The sequence below is a fragment of the Camelus bactrianus genome, chromosome 7, assembly GCF_048773025.1.
Source record: "Camelus bactrianus isolate YW-2024 breed Bactrian camel chromosome 7, ASM4877302v1, whole genome shotgun sequence".
Classification (NCBI taxonomy): Eukaryota; Metazoa; Chordata; class Mammalia; order Artiodactyla; family Camelidae; genus Camelus; species Camelus bactrianus.
The window spans coordinates 85,344,987-85,371,282 of NC_133545.1; the positions used below are offsets into that span (position 1 = coordinate 85,344,987).

The 26,296-nt window shown below is 41.4% G+C and overlaps 1 protein-coding gene across 9 annotated transcripts in view; it reads left to right on the forward strand.

Annotated features, from left to right (window-relative positions):
• LOC141578203 (coiled-coil domain-containing protein 144A-like) overlaps nt 1-26,296 on the forward strand; it is a 136,650-nt gene that overhangs the window by 35,885 nt on the left and 74,469 nt on the right. For 5 of the 9 annotated variants that reach the window (XM_074367785.1, XM_074367781.1, XM_074367780.1 and 2 more), the window contains exon 1: nt 18,865-19,114. The exons of 2 other annotated variants lie outside the window; for them this stretch is intronic. The gene's annotated coding sequence lies outside the window, so the exon portion shown is untranslated. Of the gene's footprint in view, nt 1-18,863; nt 19,115-26,296 lie in introns of those variants that run through there. 2 more of the 9 variants (XM_074367787.1, XM_074367788.1) reach the window with 2 other exon arrangements.

The following is a 26,296-nucleotide window of genomic DNA, read 5'->3' on the forward strand; positions in this document are numbered from 1 at the left end:
CCAGGTTTCCCTTCAGGCTTTCATCTTCCTTGGACAACATTTACATTTATGGAGGTGGGCTTTACGCCTTAAACCGGTCCACACATCCCTTTCCCCAGGACAGTCAGTAGCGTGTGACCTGATCGAGTTAAGGTGATTCCAGGGACTCTTGCCTGTTATTAGGAGGCAGAAAAACTTCCTTTCCATTGGGAACTAAAGGAAAGAATATAAAGCTTCAATGACTCCTAAAAGAGAGCCTAAAGTAACACAGAGAGCCAACCTTGGGAAGAAACAAATATGGGGGAGAGGACAAAAGATAGTGGAACAGAAACTGAGTTCCTTATGCTTCCCTGAGCCGCTGGACCTGCCTCCTTTGAAGCACACTAGAGTTCTGGAATTCCAGCTAGGAATTTAAGTCTTAAAATTGATAATTGCTTGATACATGTGCATACCTACGCATGGTTTAGGGGAAATCAATTTGAAACAATTATAATCATTCATTGGAAACTTAAATGCTCCCTGGATTGGGATCATGTAGCATGCTTCTCCTGGAAGTTTCCACATCAAGAGGGAGAATGAACCCCCAGAATATTTTACAGAATTTTCCAATTTACTAAAGTGATGCTCTTCGTTCAATCACCATATCATTTTGATGAAATATTTGACATCAGTAATTACGGTCTTTACTGCATTTCTTATAAAAATAAGTGATGGCTTTGGGGGCCTGCACTTGCAAGCTGACATGTGGCTTCTGATACAGATGACATGTGTCCATTCACATGGTTTTACTGTTCTATAACAACAGTGGCAACATCTGGCTTAAGGCTTAACCTGGCCCTGATATGCTCTGTTGGTAGAACGACACAGGGATAATAAGAGCTAGAGAGTAATTTTAGCATAATAAGCATCAGTTTGGGAAAGCCTCCACTGACTTCTCAGCAGGGCCTTTCCATCTAATATTTGTTATGATAGCACCACGTACAACTCTTTCTTAGCGTATGTTGTGTGTAATTGAGGGAATAGTTGGTTAATGCCTGTTTTATTCACTAATTTCTCATCCACCGAAGGTACGGTCCATTGTCTGGAAATACTCACTCTTGGCTTCCCAAATCCTAGCACACTTTATGGCGTTCGGCAGGCTCAGTTGCATACGTATTGGGTAAACAGGGAGAGGGAAAACTTACAGTAGCGTATGAGATAGTCAGATGACAAGTAATGCCATAAAGCAAACGTCATATGACACCCCCACCCCTCAAACCTTGATTCACTTTGGTGATCATTACAACAATAGAGAATATAAGGGGATACGTTTTAGTCGCAATCTAAGTATGATTTGGAGGCAGTAAATACATTCTGTTAATCTAGTTAAAAAAATTTAAGGGCATTATTTCATGTGGATTCTGTCTTTCTTTTTCTGTTTCTTGTGTAAATCACTTCAAATATTATAATGCTCCAGATGGTGCAGGCTCAAAAGTTTCACATTTACATACGGTATTCAATATTCTTTTCCACATCAGATGTGAAAGCAGCATTTCATACCAATGCTAGTCCTGAAACTGAGCAAAGGTAAGACAATCCTCAAACCTAGTGATTACTAAGGCCTTCCTTGGTTCTTTCAAGAGACAAAGGGCTCCCAATCCTATGAATTTTCATGAGTCCACGAAGGTGTTCTGGATCCTCCCAATCCTGTTCTTTCTATCTGCCCCCCTCCCCGCCACTGCCTCTCTCTCTCTCGTGCCTCCCCAGCAAAAGTCAAAACAGATAATGGGTTAATTGGGAAAGGTTTTCTTATGCCAATCTTTTTTTTTTTTTTTTACCATCTCCTACACTCCACTATACATATAAAGAAAGGGGTAAGAGAAAGAAATGTGAAGTGTATTTCGAAAGATGATTAGCAGTAATTGAAAAATGTTTCATTTCCCTTTGAATTAACATTTCTCATTGCTTCTTTATGGTATGTTTAAAAATATCCTACTCATGGTGATGACTGTGTGTGTGTCACCAGTGCTCAAAAAAACAATTCCTGCTCAGAGTGTTGTTGAACCCAAGTTCGGATGCCTGATGCACAGTGAGGCCGAACAAACTGGAACGTCTATGTTTGGAGCAGAGAAAGGTTTATTGCAAGGGCCAAGCAAGGAGAATGGGTGGTTTGTGCTCAAGAGGCCTGAACTCCCCAGTGGCTTTCAGGCAAGGATTTTGAAGACAGTGTTAGGGAGAGGGTCGCAGGATACATAGTCAGTTCATGGGCCATCTTCTGACTTGTTGCTGGTGAGGTAATAGGATGATGTTTCTGGAATCTCAGCCTTCTGTTTCCAGCCAGCTTGGGGTCCAAGTCAGCTTATAGTTACCATCCTCCCCCTAAGTGGGCATCTTAGTTTCCTGCAGAGCAACTGAAAGATATGCATCAGATTGTTATCTACGCTCCTTCAGGAGGAACTGAGGAGTCCTTTGACTGTTGTCATGATCATTAACTGCTTGAGCCTGTTCTTTGGAACTTGAGGAAGGACTAGGGGACTAAAGCCTTTTTTCCCCCTTCAAGCAAGAAACAGGAGGACACACAGGGGATTTTGCACCCCAGAGGGCCCTGCAGGGCCCTGCTTGGTTTCAAGTGCACCTAACAACACCAAAGAGGAAGTTGCTCTTTGACTGGGGACAGTAGCTACTATTTTGCAGGACCTGCCCATGCGCAGTTCTGCTGCTGAGGCATTTAGGAGTCCACAGATTTTGCTCAGAGAAGTTGTTGCCAATTCCTTACATCTTCATGTCACGTTTTCTTTCTCCTATGTCTATGTCTCATTGCTGATTGTGGGTACACTGTGTTATTGGAAACTGAATTTTAAAACATCCTGTGGGTCCACATCTCACATTACCTAGTAAGTCATTACTATCATGTAAGGATTCTCAGCTCCAGAGTTTTGATTTATGTGAGATATGTTGCTTTTTACATTTGATTCAAGTGGTTAACCCATTGACATTTATTGACATCTTTTGTAGGTTTCTCTCTCTCTCTCTCTCTCTTTTTTTTTTCTTTTTTTGCCTGAAGCAACAACCATTGATTTAACTCTTGAGTGGCTCTGTTGATCTGAGCCAGGTCCAGATAATTTTGGATAGGCTGCTGGTGCTTCTGCATCAGCCATCCAGTGGGCCGAGGGTTGGCTGGTTTAGGATGGTCTCAGCTGTGATGACTCATCTCCACTCATCTTCCAGGTAGTCAGTCTCTCACGTTCTAGGCTATCCTGAGGGTTCACATGGCAGCTGGGCAGGTTCCAGGAGAGAGCACAAATCACAAGGGGCTTTTGGGGACCTGAATTGGGAACTGACCATCACTTCTGCTGCATTCTATCAACCAAAGCAAGCAGATGTCACTCCATTCCCTCAGTGTTCATGTAATTAACGCTGGAGGCTGCCAGGAGCCCTTGGGGCCCCGCCCACCAGGCTCGTGCACGCACTTCTGTCTTCCTGAGCTGACCCCCTCAGCAGCTGGTTCTCTCTTTACTCTGTTATATATTTTATTTCCACTTTTATGCTTCCTTGTTGCTTCTCCTTCCTCTCTGTTTTAATTTAAATTGAAAGAATTCAGAAACCGTTTTCTTCAATAGTGAAGGAAATTTATTAACACTAGATAAGAAAATCTGACGTAGTGAAGCATGAGAACTGTAACATAGAGGGAACTTGCCGATGGTCATTCATAATTCAAGACAATTCTTGGATTTCAGAAGTTTGTGACTCTTCGCTTTGGGGTTCCAACACCTACATAATTAAATGCAAAGGAAGTTTCACCCTTACCTGTCGTGTCTCCATGATAATCTCTTTATGTGCCAGTTTTCCTATTTCTGCTTCTCTTCTCATTACCTATGGGGCTAATACTCCTCTTATTCCTGAAGTAGGCTTTCTGATTGGCTCAGAGAATTACTGTCTTTTTCTTTTTTTTTTTCCTTTCTTCAGACCTCCTCGTGGGTAGCTAGCTTGCCTGTGGATTGACTTCTTCTGTGCTGAGTACTCACCCCTCACCCAGACTGTGTGGGGAGGTCAGGGTCACATGGCTCCTTTAGGTTCACGTCTCAGAGGATTGTGAAAAGTGCTCCTTCTTCTATTTCCTTTGACATGAGCTTTGTTATGATTGACATGTCTAGGACAATGGTCTTTGACACGTAACATTTAACTCTATATCCATGTGTACAGTTGCCCTATGAAATAATCCAATTAAAAAATGAAAACCCACAAAAGGTATATACTACCCTGATTTGTTTAAGTGATAGGTTCAGTGGCTATAATTTAAACTATTAGTAGCTTTAATCCCTTTTTATATCCTTCTTATGTAAAACCTAATTTGCTACCGTGTCTCTTCCTTTATCTTCCTACTTCATTTTCTCTCCTCTTCTGTTGTGAAGTGTACTCCTTAATCATAGCCAGTGTTAAGTGAAAATTCTGTGCTGGGGATATGATATTCACTTAAGTCCTGGGATGACAGTATTGGCAAGGACATGGAGAAAAAAAAAAGAAAGAAAAAATCAAATCCATAATAATTGCCTATTACTGGTAGGGCCAGTATAATTCTACTTCTGTTGAGTAGTAGTCCCATACCAGGGACCAATGACTGATAAATATTTCCTGAAAAATACCTGGGTTTTTTTTTTTTTAATTTTTATCTAGAATTTTGAATATCCACATTAAAAAAAATCTAGTAGTGTTTTTCTTTAAAATTAAAAACCATATTCTTTGTTTCTTTAATTATCAATATCATGAATGATTTTATATTTGTTGATTCTCTCTTATGCTAAAGAAGGAAATTAGTACTCTTTTACTTCCATCTCTCTTGCCACTTTCCAGATTTTGTTGATATTGTGGTCTTCTGGATTCATGATATTATAAAGACATTTTTATTGTGTCTTCTAAGATTTATTAGAAAGAGAAGAAAGATTCTGGAAATATGGAAGCCTGTTCTGAATGTATTTGCTATGATCCCGTATCTGACTGTCTGCTGCTACTGAACTAGGTGGATCTGGTCAACCCAAGATACATGGTCGTCCTAGAGACCACTGGTATGGGGATGGGGAGTTTGGGGCTTTCACCTTACAGCGGAAAGTCTAGAGACAGTGGTCTGTGAGAAGCTCCAACATTTGGATCTAAATATAGTACTAGAAGAGGTAGGTGCTCAAAGCTTTGAGGACCACCAAATCCAAACCACCCTCCGTCTCTCTCACGCACACAACACACACCCTGATGTGTACTGCCCTCCATAAAAATGTATAGTCCCCTAGGAACTCAAGAGACTGAGCAGGAGCTGATTTTGTGTGCTGGCACTCCCTGTTTTCAAGACTAGGAGAGTAGAAGGAGCATCGGACCTGGCAGGGTCTCTCCAGCCATGGGCTAGGGACCGAGGATGATAGGCAGCTGCAGAAGGGAGAGGGGACCATCTCCTTCCATCATTTCAGAGACACCCTCCTCAAAGATGTTCCCAATTAGCATAACTCAGTCTCAGAAGCCGACAACAATGACAGCATCAAGAGCAGCAACAAATATCAACACAAATAAGGAGCTTAGTTGCCTGAGAGGAAACTCAGCTACCACAGAGAGCCAATTGGAAGAGACAGAGGAAAAACAGAACAGACGATAAATGAACTTAAGTGCCAAGGAAAACATGGAACCATCATTCTGGACCTAACTACTGTAATTGTTTAATTTTCAAAAGTTAGTAAACAAAGAAAAAGATGGCTGCTGAAGAGAGTGGAGTGAAATTAGTGGTGCAGAGAGGTGTGGGTAGAAGAAACATCTCGAAGTCTGTAAAGCATTTAAGACACTGGTCTTGTCAAAAATCATTAACGGCAAAGCATGATGCTAACAGAGAAATCCAAAATGTCCTGATGCTTCTGCTTCCTTACCAATAAATAAGAAGAATGATTCTCATTGGGATTATTATAAAGAATCTCTTGGGATTATTATAAAAAATTTAAAAAGTTAGTATTTGTAAAGTGCTTAAAGCAGTCTTTAGCACGGAATAAATGCAATGTAAGTGTTTGCTGAAGAAATAAATAAAACAAAAGTAGTAACTATATCCAAATGTTGGGTATTTGAAAGGACCAATAAAATAAATAAACATGTCTTGAACATGGTTTTAAACAAGAGGAGAGAGAGGAAAAACAAAAAATTTTGGAATGTAAAAGCAAACACCTCTAATACAGACAAACTTAAAAAAAGTATGTTTGAACATTACCTGCAAACCCATGGCAATTTGAAAACCCTGAGAAACATCTGATTTTCTATTTAAATGCAAATGATCAATACTGACCTAACCAGAAAGTAAAAATCGGAATGGATCTATTACCACCATACAAATTGGTGAAGGGCACCAAGATCAGATGAATTTCCAGTCAAGTTCTATTTCATTTTAAAGGACAGATAATTTCAAAATTATTGCAATTATTTCAGACCAAAACTGGAAAGTCTTCTTCAAATTTATTTTATGAAGTCAATATAATTTCAAAACTGGAACCTGACTAAAACAGAAAGAATAGACAATAAAGACAGTTTCATTTTCTTGTGTTTTCTCGGTAACATTTTTATGGAATCTCAAATATTGTCATTTTAAAATGTAACCCACATCAGAGGATGAATAAGATATGTCACCTCCTTTTCTTCTTGAAATACAGTGCATTTTACAGTTACAGGTTATCTCATTCAAAAGTTAAATCTGATCATGTGTACATGATCTGTATTGAGATTTCTTAAGATTTACACTTGTAAGTGAAGATTAACATAGCCAGGTTGTCAAAACATACCTTGAAATATTTCAGTAACTGAATCAAGTATAAGAGTTTATAGCTGTATTTACACTAGTTTAAAATGAATCAAATATTTAGAATGTCTCATCTTGTTTAATGTTGAATAGTATCTCATTTTATAGATGGGTCATCATTTGTGTATCCATTCACCCTTTGAAGGACATTAGTGTCTGATCCAGCATTTAATGGTTATGATTCTGACCATAGGTGCTATAAGCATTTGCATTTGTTGCTTTTTTGTGAATGTAAATTTTTATTTCTCTAGGCTAAGTTATCCCAGAGGACAATCTCACTTTTAGTGAAAATATTCAAAATAGAATGAATTCAACCAAAACATTAGGATCAATGGGTTTTCTTCCACGGTTGGCAGAAGAGTTTCAAAATCAAGATACTAGAGTTAGGTTGATATTAAGTAACTTGCCTAAGGTTCCCCAGTGATTGAGAAATGAAATAATTTGCATCGTTACATGTTGCCTCATAATAATAATATGAATAATAATAGTAACAATGAATATGGTATCATGAAATAGCTAACTTTTACTAAAACTATCCTAACTTCTTTATGTTTTAGTTCTTAGAAGTTAAGAGTCATCTTATAATTTTGCCTTGAGATATTGTAATGTGAGGAGAAACAGGAACTGCCCTATTAGAAGTAAAGCGATTTTTGAGATTAAATGTAAAAAAAAAAAGTTTGCTTTTTGCTACAGATGAGTCAGTGAGAAGAAAAAGGACAAAGAGAGACAGACCTCTCAGATTTTTGGCTTGACTAAAACTACTCTCAGCCAAAGTGATAGAGGAAGAACATACACAGGAACGGTTTCCTAAAAAGTCAAGGGCCAGGCTACAGAGAAGCAGAAGTGGCAGTATTATCACTGTGGAAGATGAATGGAGTGGCACTTCTCATTTATTTAGTATTCAGGATTTCAACCTTAATTAGGATTCCTTTGTCACATCATTCATCAAATACACTTGAAGAAATGGAAATGAGCCTCAGAGTTTCTGTCGCCTCAGGCATGCTTTTAATACTTTTACTCATTTCAGCGTATTGTGAAGTACAGTGAGTTGACTTGGAAATGTTTGAGTCAGAACAAGTAACATCCAAATGAAGAAATCGCACATTGTAAGCAGTTCTGGCAGGAATATCAAAAAGCAGCCATTTGAATGGTGACTAATTTGTAACTTCATTCAGCCAGTGCTAAGAACAGTAAGTTTTCTCTCTAAATATTCTGCTTTGCTTCCCAAAGCCCTTTGTAACAGCCCTCTAAAAAATTTAAAGCCCTTTAAAAAGGATTCCTGCTTATGAAACTCCACATTTGTTTTGTTAACATGACTGTATTTACAAAGGAATTTGTATATTTATGATTATAACTTGCCAAGTGAGATATATAGATTATTAATTCAATCAGCATGTGTAGAACTACTACAGGTGCCAAGATAATCCTTTTTCAACCTTCTCTGTCACAAAGATCCACCCATCCCTCAAAACCTTTTCCTGTAAGTGATGGCCTTGTCTTGCCCTTACCTGTATGTGACGCCTTCTCTGATAACTGTGCCCCAGGTAGAAAGAATTACTCTCTCCACTCAGTGCCTGTAACCTTTGGCACACACAGCTTGCATGAGCCACCAAATGTATGATACATACATACCATGTATGTCTCCACTTAGATTATAAGCATTAAAAAGGCAGGGACATTGTGACATATGTGTATTTGGATTTCCAAAAACCAGAACTTGATGGTATTTAATATATTAGTCACTTTTTGTTGGTATTTAATATATTAGTCACTTTTTGATTTTACAGATGAGTAAGTAAATAAATGAATATAATTAAATGCTGTCACTTTTTAATCATTGTTAGATCTAGTAATACCATACTTGTTACGTTGGGTGGTTGTGAGAGCAAATGGTCTCTCAGATCTTTTTCAGGTTGTCCAGACTATGACATTTTGTTGTTGGTCTCATCAAAGATGCTCATGAATTTATATCCGAATCGTGTGATTCATGCAATAGCTGTATTGGAATTAAGCACTGGGCTTAGAAACCAGTCTGAGCCCCTGCTTTACTGTTTATCAGCTGCAGTGTGACCTCGGCCATGTTTTTGGACTTTTTACACTCTGTTTCATCAAAAAAAAAAAGTGAATAATAATGTGAGGTATTTCACAGGGCTGTTTGTTAAAATTAAATGATGTAAATAAGTAACATGCTTAAAAGAGTTTTAGATACCTACTAAGTGTTAGTAGTTGTTACTATTAATATTGGTCCTTTTTTTTTTTTTTTTTTAAAGGCTTTGCTAATTCTGCTGGGCAGATCCTCCTTTTTCCCACCTGTATTTTAAAATAAGAGACTAGGTTCCTGACCTGAATTATAAAAGTTTTCAGTACCATTTTAGAAATCGCTATGGGCTGCCTTCCCCTGATGAATTCTTAGGTTTTGCCCCCAGTACTAATGTAAACATAAGGACAAGGGCTGCCATCAACTTTCTTGAATGAGCTCTGTGGGACTATACAGTACTTTCCAGAATCGAGTAAGAGCTCCCCTGTATATGCTTATCCAGTGGGAAAAAGCTCTGTAGGTTTCTTAAACAGCTTTGAGTGTTGGCTTAAGAAACCCTGAGAATATTCTCTGTCTTATACTTCAGAGCTGTCAGTCAGTATTTTTGATCATTAGCCATCTGTGATTATTTTAATTTTTGCCATCAGGAGAAGGAACTCTTTTCTACCCAGGAGCTCTGTTATTGCAATATAATTTATGTGTAAAGAGCTCATTTCATCAGTGAGAAAAACTTTTACGCAGTTTTTTTAAGGTTTGAAAGAAACTCGTGGTATCTTGTTTTTTGGGTTTTTTTTTTTTTTTTTTCATTTCTCCAACTCTTTACCACTGTTTCTCTGTCATACTTCACATTTAGACTGGCATATCTCCATACAGAAATTCTTCAGTACCTAGTCAACAGTTTTAAGAACAGGATGAAGTTAAACTGATTTTCATGTGTTTTAAATATAAGACCTCATTTTTATTGTAGTTGCTATTTTAAAATGTAAAACTCATAGAGAAAAATATAATTTTACTTTGCAATGATGGTTAATATTGAAGTTGAGATTTCCTTATTAACAGTTTATTAAAATGGTATGATGACATTTTAGGTGTAACTAATAAGGGCAAGTTTTGAGGGAGGCCAAAAAAGAATTTAAAAATAAAAGGTTGGCCTTTTCTAAGTCATACCATGAATTAGGATTTAGAGTCATGGAATCACATTCATACCTCATCTCACTTCTGCTACTGATTTCAGTTTGACCTTCAGCAAGTCCAAAACTCCCCTCAATCACTTTACCCATAATGTGAGATAATAATGTTCAACTGAGTATAGTTATTGCAGAGATTAATGAGTTATTGGTCATAAAATGTAATTCATGTATTAAAAGTCTCTGCATGAAGAGAAGACTGAATCCCTGGGTCATTACTGAGAGTGGTTTTGTGAAGTGAAGTGAATTATTGATCAACTATACAAAATTTTAGGTCTTGAACTTTATGAAGCAAGTTTCAAATCTCAGGATAGAGGCTAGAAGAAATTAGTGCTTTTGGGGGTCCCATGCCATTTCATCCTTGTTTCCTTTTCTGGTGAAAGCACACATTATGTTCTTAGCAGAGTTGACTCCTAATTAAATTACTGATGATACGAGGACACGCCTATAATTTTCTTCCTTCTTTTCCATTTACTTTCTCCTCTCCCCTTCTCTAGCGCTGTTTCTTTGCTTCCCTGTCTCTACTTTCTTTGAGAACATGGAGTGCTTACTCCCGTATCTTAAGGACAGGAAGCAAACAATCTCAGTGTTCCAGGAGGAAACCTGCAGTTGATGCAGGAAAACAGATGTGGGTCATGAGGAGGGCCGTGTCCCAGGCTTCAGTTGAGCCTCTGGGACGGGCCCCGCCAAGCGTGGGTCCTTGGCTTCGCACAGGAAAGAATTCACGAGCAAGCCACAGTTAAGTAAAGGTAGATTTATTTAGAGAGATACATGGAAAGGCAAGAGAATGGCCACAGGGTGTGGGGGTTGGGTGCTCAGATCCATAGTGTGCGGGCAGAGAGAGAGGCAGTGAGGGGGCAGTGTTGCCCTTTCTTAAGGGCTTTGGGAGCTTCATATGCTAATAAGTGGAAGGACCAGTCTGACTAGCCTGGGGAAGGAGCTGGGATTCCCAAGAAGTTGGCCATTTCCCACTCTTTGACCTTTTGTGGCTAGCATTGGGACTGCCATGGCACCTGCAGGCAAGTTATTCACCATGCTAACATATTACAATAAGCATATAATGAAGCTCAAGTTCTGCTAGAAGTTAAATCTCCCATCATCTTGAGCTTCAAGGCCTACTGGGGGTTGAATCTTTCACCATTTTGACGTTACTTGCTGTAGCATTTCTTGAATGGCTGTGCCCTGCCCCCTTCCTCTCTCACAGTGACAGCTGTGATAACGACAGTACTTCCTCTCTCTGGGCACTTCGGTGCCTAGTTTAAAAAATAATTGAAAAGTAACATCATGTGTTCATTCTGACATTTTTCTTTGCTGGTTGAAGTAAGGTTGAGAAGGTTGAAACAATGCCAAGAATAAATGTAAAGATTTTCTTGTTTTTCATTGTTTTTATCTAGGGGTAGGGAATGGTGAGGATGGTGTAAATACACACAGACACAGACACACACAGACACACACACACACACACACAGACACACACACACAGAGTGCAGGTATGGGGAAGATTACTTCCTGAAATAGTGATCCGTTTGGTGAGGAAGCAGCAGCTTCTTCTGAGAAATAGCAGGGAATATAGCCAAGTACCCAAATAACCCTGAGTCACTAGGTCTGGTCCTATTGGAAACTAACCTAATCTGTATCCAATTTAACATCTGAACTTAATTTTCTTGGCTCTGATCAACCCAGAGCATCTTCCCCATGGAAGCCTTGAAATTAGTCATGATGTCCAGAAATGTCAAGAGTAATGACAGATAATTGACACATATATACCTTCACACAGCTTGCCTTTTAGTGGTGATTTCTTAATTTTAAAAAGCTTCAGAGCATGGAGCTTTATTATGCAGGTGGAATCTCTGTCCATATGCCAATCGTTTGTTTTTAAGGATGGTGGAATGGGGTCAGCTTCCCTGTAGAGGTAATTTTGCCACAGAAGTAAAACTAACAGGGTTACTGTTTAAATTTTTTAAAACAAAACAACTGTAGTTTACACACTGTAGTTGCTAAAAGAGTGAGACAGTTTTGCTCACTCTGGCATGAGTTTTCATGACCCTGTCCAAGGCTGCTAAAGTCATGTGACTCGCATACATTGTGTGGCTATATAGGCCTGGGAACAGTGTGGCACATCACTGTCCCTTACCAACTTGGGTTTGTGGCCTGGAAAGTTATTTCACCCACAAGTAGTGAGAAATACAAGGACAACTCAGTTAAACCTGCTCTCCTAGCCAGAGGTGAGAGACAATCAGGTCAAATAACAAATAAGCTATAATTAAGCTTTGGAAAATTTAAAAAACAAATGAGTTAATGATTTTATTTCTATGCAGATAACAAATCTTTGGGACAGATCAAATGCATTTTTTGCTTCCATATTGCCAAACTTTGATTTGATAGATTCTATATTTATCCCCATGTGGCAGCTGGAGCACTCACTTTACAGGGAAACTTTCCTAATTCCAGTCTATCAAGGAAAATCTGCAAGTTAAAAACTCACTTTTATCAGCAGGCATTCGGAGAATGGCAGGTGGCAAATTAAAGCTCTTAGTGGATAATTCTAATTGCATTTTCTTTTACCTTCATAACTCGGAAAGTTGTAAGAAAAGGGAGAGGGTAACTTTCTATGGTTTTGACAGTTGTGCTTACATCTTTCTCCAATGAACATTGTGTTTGAAGTTTTCCTGGACTCTCAGTACAAAGCTAATTTGAGAGTGTCTAAAACTGGTCCAGTGGATACATAGAAAAAAGAGCTAGGAATAATTGGATGCATTACATACATAAAAGTATTGACTAATGTTATTGCAAACAATTTAAAAACCTTTCTCTACTTTTATTTATTTTGACAATTTTCTCTACAGATTTATTACTTTATATTGATGACAGAAGAGTAAAACACAAAGTAATAAAATATAAAAATTTAAGTAAAGAATAAAAAAAGTAACATGCAGCAAACTTCAGGAGGTCTAAATGAAGCAATGATGCTGTTAACTTGCATATTCTTCTTAAGACAAAATACATTTTCTTATAAATCAAATCCCCCTAATCTGAGTTTAAATTGTTACTCTGGGATTTTGATAATATTGATAGAAATTATAGTTTAGAAAGGAATCATAATATAGAGAGGAATTGAATTATATTACAGATAGGAAATGCAGTAGATATTAATTGGTTAATGAGTATCTGAATATTTATGAGGACACAGTTTCAATGTAAGGTAATGATAGTATTTATCTAACAATTTCAAAATGTTTACAACAACTGAAGCAAAGAAACTTAAAGTTTTATCTAAGTGCTAACTTTTGTAATGACCATCTCTCTAGTAAATACAGTTCCTATTAAGGGTTTTAAATAGACCTGTTTCTATTGTACATTTAGAATTATGCACACTTTTATGTATTTCCCATTAGCCAGAAGAACTAGAAAGCGAAATGGATAACATGATTCAAATCCAAGTAAAAACTGGAATCCCAACAAGAACATGTGCTTCTCAGTCAATCTTGTCACCTACCTCACATGGTATTATGACTTTATATATTTAACCTGTCCTCTCAACCGGGTACTTCAAATTTGCTTAGAGTTTAAACATTCGTTCTTCATCAGAAACCAAATGCTTATATTTGCAGATTTCCAAAATCTATTCTTTCCTCATAATCCTCACAGAAATTCCTCCAAAATCATGTCAGCTTTCTCAGTTATGTAGCATTATTGTCTCAATAGTGATAAATGTGGCATGGGATGGAAATAAAAGAGAAAGCTCCCACATCTGACTGAATGAGTTAAGAACAGCTTCAAGGAGGCTGCATTTTTGCTGACACAAGACAGTATACTTAAAGGCTGACAGAAGGCCTTAGGTGGAAAGTGTATAGAAAGTTAAGTGAGTATGATGTGTTCTGGGAACTACGAGCAGTTTTTTATAATTGGATTTAATTTAAATTATTCTATTAGCCTTCATTACGCGTCTTGAAAACTTGCAAAAGTGTATAAAGAAGTGTATGGTTAGAGGTGAGTCTGAAAAAGTAGCAGAAACTAGATTTAAAAAGGCTTCATATAATTTGAAAAAGGATTTAGACTTGTCAATTCTCATTTCAATTCCTTTTCTCCCTCATGTTTAAAAACCAGCCATATCCGTCATATCTCATTCAAGTGACTCAAATTCTCCCTCCGTCAGCAAGCCTTACCTTGTTCAGTAAATATGCAATCTATTGTTCTGCTGTGTCTGCCCTGTTTCGCGTAGGATAATGTCCTCTGGGTTCATCCATATTGTTGGCAAATGGCTGTGTTTTCTTCTGAATAGTATTCCGTTATTTAGATATATGTATGCCACATTTTCTTTATCCATTTGCTTATCAATGGACATTTAGGTTGGTTCCATACTTGGCTAATGTGAGTAATGCTGCAGTGAACCTGAGAGTGCAGATATCTGTTAGGGATTCAGATTTGAGTTCCTTTGCCCATATACCCAGAAGTGGGATTGCCAGATTATACAATAGTTCTTTTAATTTTTTGAGGAATCTCCATATTGTTTTCCGTAATAGGTATAAGCAGTTTACATTCCCACCAACAGTGTTCAAGGGTTCCATTTACTCCACATCCTTACAAATGGTGGTATCTTGTTCTGTTTCTTCATTTTGTTTGTTTGTTTGCTTGTTTGCTTATAATAGCCATCCTTATAAATATGAGGTGATAGCACATTGGGTTTTTTCCACATTGTGATTTGATTTGCATTTCCTTATTGACGAAGGATGTTGAGCACCTTTTCATATACCCATTGGCCAGTTGTTTGTCTTTTTTGGAGAAATGTCTATTCAGTTCCTTTTCTCATTTTTTGAAATCAGATTGGTGCTTTGCTATTGAGTTTTAGGAGTTTTATATGTATTTTGGTTATTAACACACTATCAGGTATATGGTTTGCAAATATGCTTCTTTCCATTCCAGAGGTTGTTGGCCTTTCACTTTGATGATCATTTGCTTTGCTGTGCAAAGGCCTTTTAGTTCGACGGAATCAAATTTATCTATTTTTGCTTTTTCGCCTGTGCTTTCGGTGTCATAGTAGGGAACGCATGACAAGTTTTTTTGTTTTTTTGTTTTTTTTTGGTCAAGGAATTTTATCCTATGTTTTCTTCTATGAGTTCTATGGTTTCTGGTCTTACATTTAAGTTTTTAATCTATTTTGAGTTAAATTTTTGTATAGAGTGTAAGATAAGAGTCTACTTTCATTCTTTTGTATGTGGATATCTGGTTTTCCCCAAACTATTAAAGAGACTATAGTTTCCCCATTTGTGTATTTTTGGTGCTCCTGTCAAAGGTTAGTTGGCCTTATATGTGTAGATTTATTTTGAGCTCTCTATTCTGTTCTACTGGTCTACATATTGGTTTTTATGCCAATTCCATACTGTTTTGATTAATATAGCTTTATGATATAGGTTAAGATTAGGAAGTGTGATACCTTAGGCTTTGTTCTCTTTCAAGAGCGTATTTGGGATATTTGTGGTTCCATTTGGATTTTAGAATTGTTTTTCCATATCTGAAAAAGGCCACTGGAAGTTTAAAAGAGATATCATTGACTCTATAGATCACTTTAGATAGTACACACATTTCAACAGTATTGTACCAATCTATAAACATGAATGTCTTTCCATTTATTTATGTCTGTTTAATTTTTGTCATCAGTGATTTACAGTTTTCAGTGTAAAAGTATTTTGCCTTCTTGGTTAAGTTTTTTCTAAATATTTTATTCTTTTTGATGCTGTAATAAATTAGGTTGTTTTTGTAATTTCATTTTTGCATAGTTTGGTGTATAGAAACTCAACTGATTTATAAATACGGATTTTGTATCATGGAATTTTACTGAATTTGTTTATTAGTCCCAATAGGTTTTTGTGTGTTGGTGTGTGTTGGCGTGTGTGTGTGAGTGTGTGTGTGTGTGTGTAGTCATTAGAGTCTTCTACATATAAGGTCTTGTCATTTGCAAACAGAGATAATTTTACTTATTTTCTAACTTAGAGGCCTTTTATTTTTTTCTTGCCTAATTGTTCTGGCTGTGACTTCCAGTACTATGTTGGATAGTAAAAATGGACATCCTTGCCTTCTTCCAGCTCTTGGAGGCAAACCTTTCAGTTTTTCAACATTGAGCATAATCTTAGCTGTGAACTTGTCATGTGCAACTTTTATTTTGTTGAGGTACTTTTCTTCTATACCTAATTTGTTGAGAGTTATCATCAAAGGGTTTTACATTTTGTTAAACACTTTTTCTGCATCTATTGAGATGATTGTATAGATTTTAGCCTTCATTTTTTTAATATGGCACATCACATTGATTGATTTGCATATGTTGAACTATCCTGGAAACCCAGGGACAGATTTTACTTGATTATGGTACACTATCTTTTTAATATGCCATTGAATTTTGTTTGCTAGTATTTTGCTTATATAAATATATTATTAAAAGGTATTATTTAACGGTATAATATAAATCATGAATAATCATACATAAGCTTAATGTAAATTATATCTGAATTCATCCCCAAAGTGTAGAAGATCAGAAAGGGAGTGGAGTAGGAAAATAAATGTACAAAACATCATTGACCACGTATTTACTGAAAATACAGAGTAATGACGTATAAAATACACAGAGGAAAAATCAGGAAGATATTGCCAAGAAAAGAAGATACCCTTATTCATGTCCCAGAAACAGAGGAGAAATCATGAGCGAGGCTAAGGACACTGGCCAGCAGCGTTCCAGGGTTGTGAGCAGACATCACTCTCCACATGTGGGAAAGGTGACTTGGAGGACTATCCTGAAGAAAAGAAGTTAGAACCAACCTCATTCTGTGAGCCAGAGCAAGAGAAGACTAAAACTGTTAAGACTAATGGCCACTTACAGCTATGGCCCAGAAAAATAAGAAGACACAATCTTACCCTTGCAACCAGGAGGCTATATCCCTGGAGTAGGAAAAGTATAAAAATGGACCAGTCTTGACTGGATCAGAAGATCTGTCTGCCGTTATCTTCCTGACAAAAGAAAATTAAATCCTCTGTGGAGCAGTATGATGTTTTCCAGTTTCTCTGCATGTATTTTTATAAGCAGTATCCAACATTAAATAAGAAATTATCAGGCATGCCTGGAGCCAGGCCAAAATATTAGGAAATTATGAAAAAAAAGACAATAGAAACAGATCCAAATATGTCTTATATGTTGGAGTTATCAGTCACTGACTTCAAGTGAAATATGATTACAATGCTTCGTGTACAAAATTGTTCAATTAGAAATTTGTAAAAATACAATAAGTAAAACTACAGACAATGCATAAAAGACAATTAGTGATCTGAAAGATAAACCAATATAAAATAATTATTGAAACAAAGAAAAATGGAAAACAGATAAGAACATAAAAGGAACATAAGTAACACATAAGCATGCAATGAAGTCACTAACGTATATGTATACTATTGAAGTAACATGCAAAGAGAGAGTGAGAGATAGATAAGGAGAAGGGGAGAGGTGGAGGAGAAGCAGGAGAGGGAGGAAGAGTGAGAGAAAAGTGGGATAGAGATAGAGCTAGTATTTGAAGAAACAATATCTGAGAGTTTTCTTATCTCAGAGAAGTGGTCAAGCAAAACATTCAGAATCTCTATAAATCTCAAGGACAAAAAATAAAAGAAAAAAACATAAATGCATCATAGACAAGATGCTAAAATCAAAATCAAGGAGAAATTTTTAATAGTACCCAGAGGAGGAGAAAACACATCATTTTCAAAAGAACAATCATAAAACTCACGGGAAAGTTTTAATCTATTTTATATACAGTAGTTACTATTTGCACATCTCACACTTCTGTTCTTTAAGCCACCCAGTTTGCAGTGCCTTTTCTGGCAGCCCTAACAAAGTTGTAGAGACACTGAAAACTGTCTGGCGCTGTTTGAAGTGAACTAGGCCTTGGTGCTGCAGAAATAGCTCCACTTACATGAACTAATAAGTATGTGGGAAGAGGAGGCTGACAGGGTCCAAAATCTAGGTGTAGAGCCTCAGCTGAGAGAGGCAGTCCAGACACGTTCTTTCAGGCTCATCCAGCTTCTCCATTTCTCATTCACTCACCTTCTCAGCCTCAGGACTCATCTTGGTTCTGCTTGCTTGCTTTGTTTGCTTGCTCGCTTTCTCTCTCTCTCTCTTCCTTCCTTCTCTTCTTCTTCTCTCTCTTCCTTCCTTCCTTCTTCTTTTTTTTTTTTTTCCTCATTAAGCCATGGAACACACCCGCCTCCCCGGACAGTTCAGGTGAGGTTTTCCATGGCCTTTCCCGGCTTTGGCCCCTCTATAACCTCATCTGCCATTTCCCCCTCCCCCATTTGCTATCTCTTGGAGTGCATCCACGGTTGTCTTTCCATTCTGTACACCTGCAATTCTCTGTCCCTTACACCCCACACTTGGCTGGTTCCTTCTGACCCTTCAGATCTGGGCTTAAATGTCTCCACCTCGGAGCGTCCTCCTCTGATCATGCTACAGAGAGTTGTGAACTGCTTGCCTCCTTCTCCTCCACTTGCACTGGGCTATGACATCAGGAAAGAAGGAAAGGGCAGGCAGGAGATGATGTTGAGAGCGAAGGAAGAAAAAAGGGTGGGAAGAAAGAGGTTTCTCTGTAGCACAGGGAACTATATTCAATATTCTGTAATGGACCCACTCTGTCTTTCTCAAATCTCAGGGGACACTAGTTTACACACACGTGTCTCCTCCCTTAGCACGCAGCCCCGCCCCCGGGGCCACGGGAGCCAATCCGCGCGCGCGCGCACTCTGCGGCTCCGGCCCCGCCCCAGCGCCCTCCTCAGCGGCGCCCCTCCCTCCGCCCGCCCAACGGGCAGGCAGGCAGGCAGGCAGGCAGGCAGGCGGCAGTTGGTCGAGCTGACGGCGGCTCGTCAGGTCTCTCGAGCGCTGCTGGTCCTGCTCCCTTCCACAGCGGCGGCGGCGCGGTGTCTCCGGGAAGCGCGGCGCTGGCCGAGCGGTGGCCGCGGAGCTCAGTGCCCGGCGCGGCGGCGGCGGGCGCGCGCCCCGAGGCGGTCCGCGGGCAGGTGTGCGACGGGGGGCCGCGCTCCAGCAACCTGCTACCTCGGCGAGGGCTCCCACGGCGTCGTGTGGTGAGTGTCCGCGCCCCGGGTGCCGGCCGCGCCCGCCCGCGCGGGCCCCCGCCCGGCCTCGGCGGGCGCAGCTGCGGCGTCGGCCCCGGCCGCGAGACCCCAACCCCAACCCCGAGCCCGGCCCCGACCCCGGAGGGGCTGCCCCGCCGTCCGCGCGCCGGGGGTGTCGGGCGGGGCCGGGCCGCTCGGACTGGGGCGTTGCTCGCGGCGCTTCGCGGGAGGGCCCTGTCCCGGGCGGCCGTCGCGGGGCGCGGGGAGTGGGGGAGGGGCCCGTGCGGGGAAGGTGGAGGCCGGGAACCCGGCACTCAGGGACCCCTAGGACGGGAACGGGCTCTCCTCACCTCCTTGTGCTGGCCGCGCGACCTTCCCTTGACGTCGAATTGTGAAGCCGCGAATTCCTTAAGATGCTCATGGCGGCGGACTGGTCTGGAAAGGGTTTCACAGCGGCATGTGTGCCCATCCCCTAAATCATCATCATCTTGTTTGCCCCCCTCGTGTGCGTTTACCGCAAACGGCTTTGGTTCAGCACCTTCCCTGCTGCCAGGGGTGCTCTCCTGCACAGGCTTTCTAAACCGCACGAAGCGGCACCAGTGTTGGTGTGGAATGTTTCAATCTTGAAGTTTTTAAATGGATTTTGGGGTGGTACTGTTGGCGTTTCAAGAAAGGTAAGTCAGCATCGCTGTGTTGATTTCTTCAGGAGTCGTTTGGAGTTGGGCCTAATTTGACTTTCCCCCCTTTTACCCCGCGTGAGCTCCAGTACTAGCATAAAGGCAGTCATGCGTTTTCGCACAATGACTGTGGACTTTCCCTGTTACTGCTTTAGTGCTCAGTGTGTATGCAGCCCTGATGGAGTTCTTGCAGAACCACGTGCGGGCTCCCTTGTCTGGCTCCAGATCCCTTAGAAGCGCTCGTGGAATGGGGGTGACGGTGTTGTTGTTTTATTAGAACGAGCTACACGCCGTATTTAGTGCTGGCAGAGTTGTGGAAGTGTAGGCTCCCTTACACCTAAACTTCTCCATGTGAGTGTGTCCTTTGTGTTAAATGAAGGAAGCAAACTATTTCTGAACACTTCGTGTCAGGTACTGTGCTAGGTACTGTTACCTCATGTTACCTGAACAGCCACCTTGCAGGGAGGGAAGGGCAGTGCTCTCTCCCTTTCAGAAGAGAAAGTGTTTCCAGGTGAAGCCAGTTCCTAAGGTCTCACAACTAAAGAGTCAGACTTGAGACTATAGACTGAGATCCGGTTTCTGAGGCCGGAGCCCTTTTCATTACTTCCTATTTTCCTTAATTAGTGTTATCAGTAAATTTGGAATTTTAGCGTATTTTACTCTTCCAAGCAAATTTATATCAGTAACGTCATTATTTCAGAAGTAGTCATAAGTTTAGAAATGTATAGAGGGAATGTTTTGCTAAGTATGCTGGCTCGGTACACAGTATAGTTAAAGTTGATTAAAAAAATAAAAGACTTGAATGTTTTCATTCTCTTAAGGAACAGAGGGCCTCACAGTATACAGTTGTGAAAATTCACTTTAACGCAGAGGCTTAGGAGCCATAGGAGAAATTAAATTAGGTCAGGCCTAAAGGAAATAAGGTCCTAGAAGGTAACGGAGAGATGTTACTGCCCACAGCATCTCGTCTCTGCCGTAGGTCAGATTCCTGTTCACGTGCTGGTAAGTGTGCAAGTCACCAGGTCTCATGGTGAGAGGCTGGGTATTGCCCATCCCGTCCTTGGGCCCTTTGACGAATGAACGCTTTTGAGAAGAGGCAGGCACATGAATAGTTTTGAAATTCTGGGAGAATCTAGATCACAAATGCTGTCAGTGACAGCAGGAGAAAACTGAGATGGGGAATCAGGCTACGTGACCTTCTAGAGGTGAAGTGATGTAGTGGCGTGGAAGATGGAGCTGTTAGAGTCAGTAACGGGCTCTTGTCAGAGGAGTGGTGGACTTTTGATCATGGCAGGTATGGGATGAAGCAAAGAATAATGAGGTCTTACAGGGTAAGAGGCTGAAGAGGAATTTGGATTGGGAGAGATTCTGAGCCAGGACCTGGTGACGTGGTATGGGGAAGGTTGTTAATTCCAAGGCTTCTAGCTTCGAGGCATGGTGGTGCCATTATTAGAGGAGGAATAATGTAGGCAGAGGAAGTTTCTGAAGAAGAAATATTGAGTTCTGGTTTGGACTTGTTAATAAGTTCATGATGCTGGTTTATGAGGCCCTTTAGGCTGTATCTTGGAAATAAAAGGGATATAGCATCTAGATGAAATTTGTGTAAGTGGTAGTCTGGTGTGGATGAACATAGATATTTGAGATCATTGGTTAGGTGAAATTGCATGCATATATCCTGTGTGTTTATCTTTTTAGTAAGTAATCCATAGCATTCATTAGATTTTCAAAGGGTTCATTATTCCAGAGAGGTTAAGAACCAGTGAGACAGAACAGAAAGACCAAAGACGGAACCTTGGCAAGCAAGTAGTTTTAAGAGGTGGGAAAAGGAAGAGAAAGCTGAGGACTGGTGAGATGTGTAAGACTTGGGAAAAAAGGAAAAAATTGTATGAAAGAGAGAAGTGAAGCTGTATGTTTCATCATCTAATTAAGTATCTATGTTGGATAAATTCAGCTTGAAACATGTTCTGAATGTGATTGAGAGGTTGTGAGGTCATCTCCATAGTGATCCTAACTGAAGCCTTGAGAGGGGACAAGATGAGAAAAAAATGTGTGAGCTGAGCTGAAGGAATGCTTGACTTTAGGTGTCCATAGCAGGCAAGCTAGAGGAAGAGGAGGTGTGGTCGGAGACCAGAGACCTGGGAGTCCACATTGTCAGCGGAGCCAGGGGTCATAGTGGTCACTGGGGATTGGTTCTGAGGACTGTAGAGAGCACAGCGCAGCGAGAGGGCAAGCTGTTGGGTTTGTTGACGTTCAGCTCTCCTAAAAACATAGTTTTAACCAAAATTCCGTTGTGCTCACATTCCTGATGGTACTGTATCTGATCCTGTTAAGATGTCTGTGATGACGGCAGGCCAGTCAGAATTGACTGTTTAGTCAGCGCTTTCCGTCACTTTTTTTTAAAAGCAGATATCAATTAGTCCTCTTACCCACACTGCAGGGGTGTTTCCTTTCAGTAAGTGGAAATTTGAGACACAGCGAAGTTACTTAATTTGCCCACAGATACGCAGCTAAGAAGTGGTAGAGCATCTCTGCCTGGTTCCTAAGTGATGCTCAACCAAAAATCAGTTGAGAAAATACATGCTTTCAATAGTAGAATATATCTATTGTCTGCTTTCTGTGTGATTTGCTTTGTTAGCCTTTTACAGAAACCTTTCGTGCCAGGTCATTTACTTAGAATTCATTGAGCTCCAATTCCCTGCGAGGACTCAAGGGGGCGCCTGCCCTTCAGTACCTGCTGCAGACAGCGGGGTGCAGTTGGGCGGGAGCACGGAAGGGTGGGGTGGCATAGGGCCGCCTGTGTCTGGCTTCATGAACCTTGGCACTGGGTGTGGAAGTATGACTGGGAGTTTGCCTTGAGACATGCTCTCCAAGTAGAGCAGAATGCACATGCCAGGGCACAGAGGTCTAAGCGCGGCACATCCGGTCAGGGAAACCAGGAGTTGTCTGGGAAGTGGGGGTGTGGGTGGGCGCCTTGGGGAGAGGGCTGGAGGGGAGGCAGCTGGGATGGGCAGGATCAAGTTCTGAAGGTCTTTGTTTTCTAAGGACCTGGGACTTGAGTTGGTAGGTGAAAACCACTGAAGGATGCCCTTTGTCTGCTGGCTCCTCATCAAATTTTGTTTCCCTCATTGTCTCTCTTTGACTTCCTACCCTCTGTGCTTGTTCTCTCTTCTTTCTGGTTACGTAGGGGTACTCAGTGGGTGTGATTTTCCCCCCGTCTCCAGGGGCATTTTGACATGTATGTGGATTTTGGTTTGCTTTTTGTTGTTACATTGATTAGAGGTGTTAATGGCCTTCGGAGTGTATGTTGTGGAGGTGGACGTGCCCAATGACCTGCACGCAGTGCGCACACGGCAGTCAGCCCCTGCACCGGAGGAGCGTCCTGTTCAAATGCCAGTGGTGTTTCCCTCCAGCCCGTCTCCAAGAATGGCTGGGCCCTGGGCAGGTCCTGCCTCCCTCCGAGATTCATCTCCTCCATGACCTTGTCCTTAATACCCTCCATTCCTCCCTGGAATTTTGCTGGGTGTTGGTACCACCTGTTTGAAAGAGAGGACCAGCAGTACTATAAATCATCTACAGACGTTCCAGACCAGATTCCTAGTTGTGCTGGTTTAACTGTTAATGTAACTTTAATAAAGAAGTCTCTTGTATGGTTTTTGGAGCTCAAAGATGTGAGGAGACCATCTCACATGAGCAACGGAACATCCAGAGTTTCTGAACAGTTTTGAGTGCAAGCAAAATGCAAACAGAAGTCATTTTGATATTAGTAACATCGCTAATAATGTGCTTCTGGTGGTTGGCTATAATTGATAAGCCATTCTGCTCGATTTAATTTGTATGTTCTCAGTTCTCAGGCATTAATACAAAGGTTGTTTTGAAAAACATCGAAGTTGAGTTTTCCGGGAACTCTGTATAGTTTATTCCTCGCCTTGCTTGCGGTAATTACCTAAGTAGAAAACAACCAAATTCCCCAACAGACGTCTCGAGGTACCCGACCCCAAGTCCAGCCTGCTCTGCTCGCCCCCCTGCCTGACCCTGAGATGCTCTTTCTTCCTTTTTGCTTCTCTTTTCTCTTTCACTTCTTAGGGCTCCCATACATTGGAAAGCCAACAGCATAGATGTTCTCCAAGTTCTCTCTCAGGTACACAGTCTTAGGGCAGGCTCTGGGCTCTGAAGCCGGCCGTGGCTGGTGGGAGCTGGGGGTGGGGTCTAGGGGTGAGATCTGCGTGGACCTCACTGTGACCAGCTGACTAGCGTTAGTTGCAAGCTTGCCTTACGTGCTGTGGTTTCAGTCATTTTCATCCTCATCTTTGAGGTATTATTTTTTTACTTACAGATAAGGAAACTGGGCCTTAGATAACTTGTCTAGAGTTGAGAGTCAGTAAATGTACAGCAGAACTGAGATTTTTCTAGACTTAAAACGTGTAATTTTTTGCCCCTGAACTACTGTAGACTTTCCTGTGCTACAGCGAGTTACCTGGAAACGTGCTTCCTGCAGCCTGGGTTCCTGAATGTGTTGGCACCAAAGTATAAAATGATGTTTGTCATGACCAGCTTGGGCCTGTTGTGGCGATGGAGGAGGGAGGAACCAGCAACTTGGAAGGGATGAGGAAGGTAGGGTCAAAGCAGCTTCATTTTTATCAGAAGGGTGTTCATCATTCTCACTCCTTCTATGTCCTCCACCAGTTTCTTGATTTTGATCCATTTAGTAACGTTACTGTGTACGTGACTTACGTGCTAAGCAATAGGATTGAAGTGGTTTTTACACTTTGGTGTTTACAGTCCAACGGGAAAGCAATCACATTTACGAAATATGGTGAGGTGCAGAGTGCTCCCTTTTATACCCATAAAAAGTGGAGCAAAGTTTTTGCGGAGTAGTCCGGGAGGGTTTCCTGGAAGAAGTGCTGTTTAAGCTGGGACCTGGAGAATGACTTGGAGCTAGCTGAGTGAAAGGTAGGGAAGGGTGCTAGAGTGTTTCAGGCTCGACTTGTAGAAAATGGGCTGTAGAAACTGAGGGGTTTGTGATTAAGATCCAGGGATGTTTCTCATGATGTTGCAGGGACAGGAAGAGCAGTTACAGTTTCAGGTATGGATGTAACCAGGAACTAAAAATGACCAAGGCAGCGACTCCTCTCCCTGTTTACATTTACAAAATCTTGCATCCTGCATCTCTGCACAGCTTTTTTTTTTTTCTCTCTGTTCACTTTTACCACATCCCCATGCACTTGGCAGAAGAGCGCTGACCCTAGCTGCCCAGAGCACTCTGACTCCTGGGGCAGAGAATATGATCCAGCTTGGGCCAGTGTCCAGCACTGGTCTGGGCACCTGAGGCCCAGGTGGAGTCATGTGATAAGGATGGACCTCTCTAAGGTGGCACAGTGAGGTGGGGGTGGTCATGAGATGTCTCCCGCTGACCTCAGACTTACCCCAGTGCTGCTTCCCCTGCTCTTGTGCTGGGCTGAGGCCTGCTGTTCGGGGCTGGGGGCAGGAAGGAGGGGAGGGCAAAGTAGTTTAGGCAGGGGAGGGGCTTTAGGTTGCTTTTAGGGCTCTTCTGCCTTCCTGTCTCTGGCAGTGTGGGGGTGGCAGCCAAACTGGGTGGCATTCTTTATAATTTATGTAATATTGGATACACATGTAACATGTGAGTTATGCAGCCTAACAGTAAACACCCAAGAACCCACCACACACTGACTTCAGAACAGATTATCTGGAAATTTTTTGCCGCTGTCCACGTGGGACAGGTCACGGTGCCCCTGTAAAACCCCCAACAAAACAAAGGTTGTTTCCTCTTCTACAACTTGTTATCTTTATAGGAGTGCAGAAGTGCTAACATCCTTAAAGGTCAGAGCTCCAAGAATAGGCTCTGCTGTCTATTTCAGGCTAAAGGCAACATTGTTTTACAAAAGGTGCAGAGCTGGCAAGACTAAGCCTAGAAAACAGGGCACAGGGTTAAAGGAAAAGGAACAGATCTAATATGAAGTCTGGTGTGTGCTTTTCTACTACAGTGCCTTTTGGTGAGAGGTAAGAGGATGTGTGTGGGTGGGTCCTCCTCTGCCCAAGGCTGGGGTTGGGGCAGGAGCCCTGCCAGGTTCACTGTAACTTGGACCTGATCTCCCACAAAGTAACAATTACAGGTGATTAAAATGACCTGTCAAAGTCCCTTCAATTGCCTGTAAACTATATGAGGGTGAGGAGGGCAGGGGAAGTCTCATTGGCCAGTCAGCAGTCTCTCGGGATGCAAGGGACCAGTGTCATGGCAGGTTCCAAGGTGGCCAGGCCAGCACGGCTGCCTGCTTGGCTCTCCAGCTGTGGGCTCCTAACATGGGCACTTTTAAATCTCCCGTCCCTCTTCCCTCTGTCCCAGGGTGAATGAACACGGTCCCTGAAGCCACCTGGGCTGAGCCCAGGCCAGGCACACAGCCTCATGCATACAGCCCCCACCGCCTGCTGTCTATCCCCCGGGCTCAGTTGCACCCCCCACCCCCTGCCACCGCTGCATATCCGTGTGCCCAGTGCT